This window comes from Erinaceus europaeus, chromosome 7 (assembly GCF_950295315.1).
Source record: "Erinaceus europaeus chromosome 7, mEriEur2.1, whole genome shotgun sequence".
In the NCBI taxonomy this organism is placed as follows: Eukaryota; Metazoa; Chordata; class Mammalia; order Eulipotyphla; family Erinaceidae; genus Erinaceus; species Erinaceus europaeus.
The window spans coordinates 57,125,748-57,135,090 of NC_080168.1; the positions used below are offsets into that span (position 1 = coordinate 57,125,748).

Sequence of the window (9,343 nt, forward strand, 5' to 3'; positions counted from 1 at the left end):
TGCAGTCATCTCTTTATTTATGCCATGTCTAGGAATGCAGCTGAATGCTTCATATAGGATGCTGCCAAGTTTGAATGAAGTGTTCTTTCTGTAGCTCAGACTACACAAGGGTGAAGTATGTCTTACCTTAGTAATGACATTTGTTGTGGGCAGTTAGTTTTTAGGCTTACCTGCTGCTCATACCTCCCTTCTTCCCTCCCTCCGTCTCTCTCTCCCTCCTTTCTCAATACAGTTAATGAACTGATAAAAGGAAGTCCTTTTGAATAAAAGAAGACATCTTGTATGTGGTCTGTGTTAAAGTAATTAAAATTATAAAATTACACTCTGGTCATAGGAACTTTCTGATGTACTAGAATCATTCATCAGAGGATTGTTGCTTAAAAGATACCCATGAGGGCCAGGTGGTAGCACACCTGGTTAAGCACCCACATTATAGTGCTCAAGGATCAGGTTCAAGTCCCTGGTCCCCACCTGCAGGGGGAAAGCTTCACAAGTGGTAAAGCAGAGCTGCAGGTGTCTCTCTGTGTCTCTCCCTCTCTGCCTTCCCCTCCCCTCTCAAATGTCTCTCTATCCAATAATAAATAAATAAAATAAAATTAAAATTAAAAAAGAAGAAATAAAAGATGCCCATGTAAAGCTCTTGATTTCTAAGATAATGGTTGAAGTTACTATCCCATTTGTTTCATGAGGTCTTCATCATAAGGGTTGCAGTGATACTGAATTCCTGTTGAAAGGAGTTGGGGAGGAAAAGGTCCCATACATAACTATATGAATTTTCTGTTGATCCTTCATTTCTGTCTTAACTTCTAGGAAATAGCCATGTGTTTTGCCTGAGTGCTAGTTGCAGTCCACCTGGTGCACCTGAGAATACAGTCTGAGTGTCCCAGACCGTAAGTCTTAGTCTACTCCTTTGTGTGAAGTCACATTGCATTTATTTTCATTTTTTAAATGAGCCCTGTATCCATTCTTTCCACCTCCTCCACATTCCTGTAGGGTAACCACCATGATTTATACGAAGTCTAATTCATTACATCAATTCCTTGTTAGAAATTTAGGTTGTTTCCAATATTTATTTTTTACTTTTTCATCACTCCCCACCCCAAAGATAATCTCCCACAGTCTTGAAAATAGGTGGATATTTCTTCTCATGCTTATATATTGAATTGGTTTTATTTATTTATTTATTATTGGATATAGACAGCTAGAAGTCAACAGGGGAGGGGGAGATAAAGAGAGACAGACAGACACCTGCAGCCCTGCCTCACCACTCGCAAAGCTTTCTTCCTGCAGGTGGGGGCCAAGGGCTTGAACCTGGGTCCTTGTGTACTATAACGTGTGCGTTTAACCAGGTGTGCCACTGCCTGGTCCCTCTATATTCAGTTCTGTGTCCCACATATGAGTGAAACCATTCTGTAGTTGCCCTTCACCTCCTTACTTGCTTCACTGGGCATCATCTTCTCTGGTTCCATCCACTTTATCCCAAAGGACACAGTATCATCCCTTTCTTTCTTTCTTTTTTTAAATTTTTTATTTAAGAAAGGATTAATGAACAAAAACATAAGGTAGGAGGGGTACAACTCCACACAATTCCCACCACCCAATCCCCATAACCCACCCCCTCCCATGATAGCCTTCCCATTCTCTAGCCCTCTGGGAGCATGGACCCAGGGTCGTTGAGGGTTGCAGAAGGTAGAGGGTCTGGCTTCTGTAATTGCTTCCCCGCTGAACATGGGCGTTGACTGGTCGGTCCATACTCCCAGTCTGCCTCTCTCTTTCCCTAGTAAGGTGTGTCTCTGGGGAAGCTGAGCTCCAGGACACATTGGTGGGGTCTTCAATCCAGGGAAGCCTATCCAGCATCCTGGTGGCATCTGGAACCTGGTGATTGAAAAGAGAGTTAACATACAAAGCCAAACAATTTGTTGAGCAATCATGGATCCCAAGCTTGGAATAGTGGAGAGGAAGTGTTAGGGAGGTACTCACTGCAAACTCTAGTGTAATCCTGCTTTCAGGTATATATTTTGCAGTAGTTTATGGATACGTGTGCACATACGCTCTCTCTCACAGAAACTGGTGTATGTCTAGGTTATGGGACTTTGTTAGAAAGTGAACTACCTGAGATGAAATTAGAGTGTACTATAAAAGGAAAGGTCTCACCCGAGTAATGAAGCTGAAGGGTTGTCATTCCACACGTGAAGTCTCTGGATACACTCTGAGGTGAAGCATGTTGAGATGGCAATCGTTGCTTTGGTTAGGTTGTGATCGGCGGATGCAATATTATTTGGTTTGGATTGGGAGATGCATACGGGAAAGTGAGCCCTATCCAAGGGTGCCAGGACTGGGGGAAGTAGGGGCTCTATAGTGAAGATGTGAGGTTCCTGCTGTCTTAGGGTTCAAAAAGACAATCAATAGTTAATATTATCATCACATTATTTGTTAATTGGGTTAACTTTGAAAAGTCCCTTTGTTATGGTTTGCTGTACAGTACCCAGTATCTTGTATATAGCTGTGCTATTGGAAGCTTCTAATCTACTTGGTCTAGGCTTTTGAGAGAGTCCGCATATCAAATACGTAGCCTATCTATTAAAAAGATTCAGTTTGTCTTTTGAGAACCTTTGAGACATACAATTGATTTCCCCCTCTCATATTAATTAACTACTGATTTATATGTCTACATTTTGGTAGGAGTGTACATAAACACCATTCCCATCACCAAAGGACCGTGATCCATCCCTCCCGCCCACTCCCACCCCCCACTGGCCCAGGAAGCTACATGTCTACCCCTCACCACTGGGTTTTTACTTTGGTGCCCTACTTACAATTTGATCAGGTCCTGCTTTTAGTTTCCCTTTCAGATCTTCTAAGTCAGCTTCTGTTGATGAGTGGGATCATCCCATACTCATCTTTAACTTTCTGACTTAGTTCACTTAACATAATTCCTTCTAGCTCTGTCCAAGATGGGTCAGAGAAGGTGGGTTCATTGTTCTTGATAGCTGCATAGTATTCCATTGTGTGTATATACCACTGCTTTCTCAGCCATTCATCTGTTGTTGGGCACCTGGGTTGCTTCCAGGTTTTAGCTATTATGAATTGTGCTGCTATGAACATAGGAGTACACACCTCTTTTTGGTGGGGTGTTATGGAGTCCTTGGGGTATAACCCCAGGAGAGGAATTATTGGGTCATATGGAAGGTCTATGTCTAGCCTTCTTAGAGTTTTCCAGACTGCTCTCCACAGAGGCTGTACCAATTTACATTCCCACCAGCAATGTAAAAGGGTTCCTCTGTCCCCACATCCTCTCCAGCATTTGTTGCTGCTGTCCTTTTTGATGTATGCCATTCTTACAGGAGTGAGGTGGTATCTTAGTGTTGTCTTAATTTGCATTTCTCTGACAATCAGTGACCTGGAGCAGTTTTTCATATGTTTGTTAGCCTTTTGGATCTCCTCTGTAGTGAATGTTTTGTTCATATTCTCTGCCCATTTTTGGATGGGGTCATTTGCTTTTTTGTGGCTAAGTTTGCTGAGCTCTTTATATATTTTGGTGATTAGTTTCTTGTCTGATGTCTGGCATGTGAAGATCTTCTCCCATTCTGTGAGGGGTCTCTCTGTTTGTTTAATAGTTTCTTTGGATGTGCAGAAGCTTTTCAATTTGATGTAGTCCCATTGGTTTGTTTCTGCTTTGGTCTTCCTTGCAATTGGGTTTGATTCATCAAAGATGTCCTTGAGGTGTAGATGGGAAAGTGTTTTACCAATGTTTTCCTCTAAGTATTTGATTGTTTCTGGTCTGACATCTAGGTCTTTGATCCATTTGGAGTTGATTTTTGTTTCTGGTGAGATAAAGTGGTTCAATTTCATTCTTCTGCATGTTTCAACCCAGGTTTCCCAGCACCATTTATTGAAGAGAGCCTACTTTTTCCATTTAATGCTTTGGGCCCCCTTATCAAAGATTAGATGCCCATAGGTGTTGGGATTTACTTCTGGGCTTTCAATTCTGTTCCACTGGTCTGTGTGCCTATTTTTGTTCCAGTACCATGCTGTTTTGGTGATGATGGCTTTATAATATAGTTTAAGGTCTGGGAGTGTGATGACTCTATTTCTGTTTCTTTTCCTTAAGATGGTTTTGGCAATTCTAGGTGTTTTCAGGTTCCAGATAAATGATTGTAGTGTTTGTTCTATTCTCTTAAAGAAGCTTGGTGGAACTTTGATGGGTATTGCATTAAATTTGTATATGGCTCTGGGGAGAATATTCATTTTGATGATATTTATTCTTCCAATCCATGAGCATGGGATATCTTTCCATTTCTTGGTATCAGTTTCTATTTCCTTGAGTAGCGACTGATAGTTTTCAGTATACAAGTCTTTCACTTCTTTGGTCAACTTTATTCCTAGGTATTTGATTGATTTTGCTGAAACAGTAAATGGGAGTGATTCTGGATGTCTTCTTCTTCAGATTTAGTGTTTGCATAAAGAAATGCCACTGATTTTTGTACATTGATTTTGTAGCCTGATACCTTGCTATATTGCCTAATAACTTCCAGTAATTTTCTACTGGATTCTTTAGGTCTTTCTATGTATACTATCATATCATCTGCAAATAGTGAGAGCTTGACTACTTCCCTTCCAATCTGTATTCCTTTGATTTCTTTCTCTTGCCTGATTGCTATGGCAAGAACTTCCAGTACTATGTTGAAGAGTAACGGTGACAGTGGACAGCCCTGTCTAGTCCCCGATCTGAGGGGGAATGCTTTCAGCTTCTGTCCATTGAGTATGATGTTGGCTGTAGGTTTGCTATATATAGACTCCACTATCTTGAGGAATTTCCCATCTATTCCCATTTTTTGTAGAGTTTTGAGCATGAACAGGTGTTGGATTTTGTCAAAGGCTTTCTCTGCATCTATTGAGATAATCATGTGGTTTTTGGCTTTGCTTTTATTGATGTAGTGAATGACATTGATTGACTTACGGATGTTGAACCAGCCTTGCATTCCTGGGATGAATCCCACCTGGTCATGATGAACAATCTTTTTGATGTGTTGCTGTATCTGGTTGGCCAAGATCTTGTTTAATATTTTGGCATCTATGTTCATCAGAGATATTGGTTTGTAGTTTTCCTTTTTTGTTCTGTCCCTATTAGCTTTTGGTATCAGGGTGATGTTGGCTTCATAAAAGGTGGAAGGGAGTATTCCTGTTTCTTCAGTCTTATGGAATAGCTTAAGAAGTATGGGTATTAACTGTTTCCTGAAAGTTTTGTAGAATTCGTTTGTGAAGCCATCTGGTCCCGGACTTTTGTTGTTGGGGAGATTCTTAATAACGGTTTCAATTTCTTTGTGATTGGTGCATTTAGATTTTGTAGTTCTTCTTGGTTCAGTTTTGGAAGTGCATAGGTTTCTAGGAATTGTTCCATTTCTTCCAGATTCTCTAGCTTGGTGGCATATGGTTCTTTATAGAAGTTTCGCAGGATTCTCTGGATTTCTGTGGTGTCAGTTGTGATATCTCCTGCATCGTTTACAATTCTATTAATTTGAGTCTTCTCTCTTTTTTGTTTGGTGAGTCTGGCTAGGGGTCTGTCAATTTTGTTTAATCTTTCAAATAACCAACATTTGGCTTCATTGATCTTTTGTAGGGTTCTTTTATTTTCGATGTTGTTTATTTCTGCTCTAACTTTAGTGATTTCTGTCCTTCTGGTTGCTTTAGGATTCCTTTGTTCCTCTTCCTCTAAGTCCTTGAGGTGTGCAGTAAGGTCGTTCATTTGAGCTTCTTCTTGGTGTTTAATAAGTATCATTCCTTTCTATTGCTGCATGATACTCTGTTGAGTATATGTCCCATAACTTCTTTTTATCCAGTTATCTGTCAAAGGGCATTTTGGTGGTTTCCAGGTTTTTGCTATTGTTAATAAAGCTGCTATAAATGGGGGTTGGTGGTATATATGTCCCTTTGAATCAGTGTTGTTACATCTTTTGGGTAAATGCCTCACAGTGGAATTGCTGGGTCATATGGCTTTTCCATTTGTATTTGTGTAAGGATTCTCCATTCACATTGCATTCATTTTCAGTGAGATGGTTTTTTTCAGTCAAAAACAGAATGTTCGTTTAGTATAGAAGACTTGGGACAAATAGAAATGCATACGGTTAAAAAAAAAGTCCTCAATTTGTAATGCAAGGACAATCACCATTCTATTGTACATACTTTAGTTTTTACTGTATGGTAGTGACTGTATTTGATAAATCTCCTTTGCCTGAGTGCTAATTCCTGTTCACCCCAGAGTGCCTGAGAACACAGCTGCTGACCCACCGAAAGTGTAAGTACTATTTTATTCCTATCTGTCTCAGCGTAGATTATGTTTAATTGACATAACATCATCTTCTGGTAAAAACAAGCAAACAAATGCACATCCACTAGAGAAATCTTATGAAAAATAAAGAGTAAGAGGGAAAAAAAAATCAGTTTTTGATGATAGGATAATCGCTGTTATAATATGTGTTCTTTTTATTGGTATATTCATGGTTCCACTTGCTAAATATGATTGCTCTTAAATAGAGTGTTCATTTGGGTCCTACTTATAATATTATTTAAAAACTTGTTCTCATATAAGTGAATCTGCCAACTCCTTGATCATTCTAAAGCAAACTTTTCCTTGGCTGCATAATAATTCATTACTTTATGTGTACATTTCACTTATTTCGATTTTTGTGATTAATGGTGGGTTACAAGAGTGTAAGACCATAGTGTCTAGTCTTTCATTACTGTGAGGAAGGGACATTAACTTCATTGTATCAGTTAAGTATAGGTGACATTTACATTATTTTCATTGTTTTGATCTGACATAAATAGCCTTGTAAATCTGTGTTCACTCTGTTAATGGATTACTGGATATAAGTGTATGAATCTTTGTATATTTTTTCTTAAAAATATATCTAGTTTATATCTACATATGTTGGGCCACTTTTATTTTTATTTGCATGAGTATAGTTGATATTTGAACATCATATCATGTGGACTTCTACAGGTACCAAAAGCACTAACCTTGGTGTCAGTAAAAAAAAAAAATGACATAAAGTGATTTTCAAAATAGTCTGCCTCTAAACCACTGTTAAAACCACTAATAATACAAATTATTTTTAAAAAAGGGGGGTTGCCTATCTCAGGAGGACTTGAAAGCAGTACTCTATGGGAAACTATTTTATTGTGGAGTGTACTACACAGCTCAGGGATTCCTGTTCTGAGTGTTACAAGTCCGCCAATGGGCTATATGTTGGGTCACAGAACCCTGCCTCTTGGTCTTAGTGTCACTGCTGCCCCTGACTCATGCTAATTTCTAACACAGAGTAGGTGAGAAGGGGACATGGTTTCCTTGAGCCGAGTCCTCCAAACTGACCTTGGTCATGAACTTGCTGTGAGTGCAGACTGGCTGCCTGCATTCCTATAGTTGTGGTCTTGCAGGCCTGGCATAAATGCTGGCAGGGTTGGGACTGCCACGCATAGGGACCTAGAGGCTCAGTCAGGGAAATGGAGGCGGTTGGACTGCTCTCTGACCCACTGGTGCTTGCCTCTCAATAAAGGTTTGACACTAAGCCTCTTGACACTCATCGAACAACACTATCATCTCGAGAAAGTTTTCCTGCAGAAGGCAGACTGTGACTCATCTGGGGGACAGCCTGGCCAGCTCAGCCATGTTTGGGCAGAGAGGAAATCAGGCCATCAACATCTTTCAACAAAAGAACCGAAAGTATGTTAACTTCATTCTCAAACAGATTTTTGTCTGTGTGAATGCCTAGGTTTATTGAATGCACACTAGTTAACTCATTTAATCTAATATTTCCCCCCTAAGCAAACTCACAGCATGGTGTCATGACCACAAAAGACCTTTGATTCCAAATATCATTGAATTCTAAGGCAGGAAAAACTTTTTTTCATTCCTAGGGCTCACTACTCCAGATTATCTTTTTTTTTTTTTTTTTCTGGGCTGGAGGGAAGGCAGAAAATTAATAGGAATAAAAAAGCCTTTTTAGGTGCTGTGCTAGCCCTTTTCTTGACTTCTAGGTAACATTGACCCTTCTCTATTTCTCATGACTGTTTTCTTCCAGTGAAATAATTTCTTCAGGAACCTCTTTGAATGCAAAGTGTTGCAGCTGTCTCTTACACTTCCTGAGATGGTTTCTTTATTTTTTAATTAAAAAACAAATTTTTCCCTTTTGTTGCCCTTGCTGTTGTAGTAGTTATTATTGTTGTTATTGATGTTGTCATTGTTAGATAAGACAGAGAAATGGAGAGAGGAAGGAAAGACAGAGAGGGGCAGAGAAAGATAGACACCTGCAGACCTGCTTCACCACTTGTGAAGCGACCCCCTTGCAGGTGGGGAGCCGGGGGCTCGAACCGGGATCCTTCCACCAGTCCTTGCACTTTGTGCCACATCCACTTAATCCGCTGCACTACTGCCCAACTCCCCCTGAGATGGTTTCAAGGTAGGAAATGGTTATCTAATATTTCAGGCTGTGGAATGAACTAACCTGGAATCATCTTGGGCTTCTTGCACTAAGGAATTGGTTGCAGAGTGAATGAGTGAGTGTGTGTGTATTCTCTGAACAGTTCGACTACTGTGGAAGTTCCTTTACAAGGATATATATGTATATTGAATTTTAAAGCTTTATTTGTTTGAACTGAATGCACATATTACCTTGCTCAAGGACCCAGTTTTGAGTCCCTGCTCCCCACCTGCAGGGGGGTGCTTCATGAGTGGTAAAGGAATCTGTCTATCTCTCCCATCCCTTCTCAATTTCTCAGTCCTATGTGATAAAAAGAAAGGGGGAAAACTGAAAATAAATGGCCTCCAGAAGTAATGAATTCTTACTGTAAGCACTTCTTCTTCTTCTTCTTCTTCTAGCGTTTGCCATTGTAAGCACTGAGGTCCTGCAATAACCCTGGTGGAAATGTGTGTGTGTGTGTGTGTGTGTGTGTTAAAGGTTCATTTATGTTATCTTTTTTTTTTTTTATTGCTGCCAGGGTTATCACTAGGGCTGTGTGTCTGCATGTAAATCCATTCCTGATGGTCATTTTTTTCTTTATTTGATAGAACAGATAGAAATTGAGAGGGGAGACAGACACCTGCAGCACTTTCTTGATCACTCATGAAACTTCCCCCCATGGTTGGGGAGTAGGGGCTGAACCTGGGTCCTTGTGCATGGTAATATGTGTGCTTCACCTGGCGTGTGTGCTACCACCAGGCCCCAAGAGTATCTTTTCTCAAGGGGATTTGGAGGGGTACTAGGGAGAATGAGGGTGCATTGGGTGGTCCAGATACTCTTGTCAGGACACCTCATAAAGGAGTCTCTGGTTTGCTCCCTGACGT

At 40.3% G+C, this 9,343-nt stretch overlaps 1 long non-coding RNA gene across 1 annotated transcript; it reads left to right on the top strand.

Annotated features, from left to right (window-relative positions):
* Positions 1–492: 492 nt before the first annotated feature.
* LOC132539284 (uncharacterized) lies at positions 493–8,121 on the top strand. Its single transcript, XR_009550543.1, has 3 exons — positions 493–890; positions 6,260–6,295; positions 7,557–8,121. It is a non-coding gene; the product is annotated as an uncharacterized LOC132539284 (long non-coding RNA).
* Positions 8,122–9,343: the final 1,222 nt, after the last annotated feature.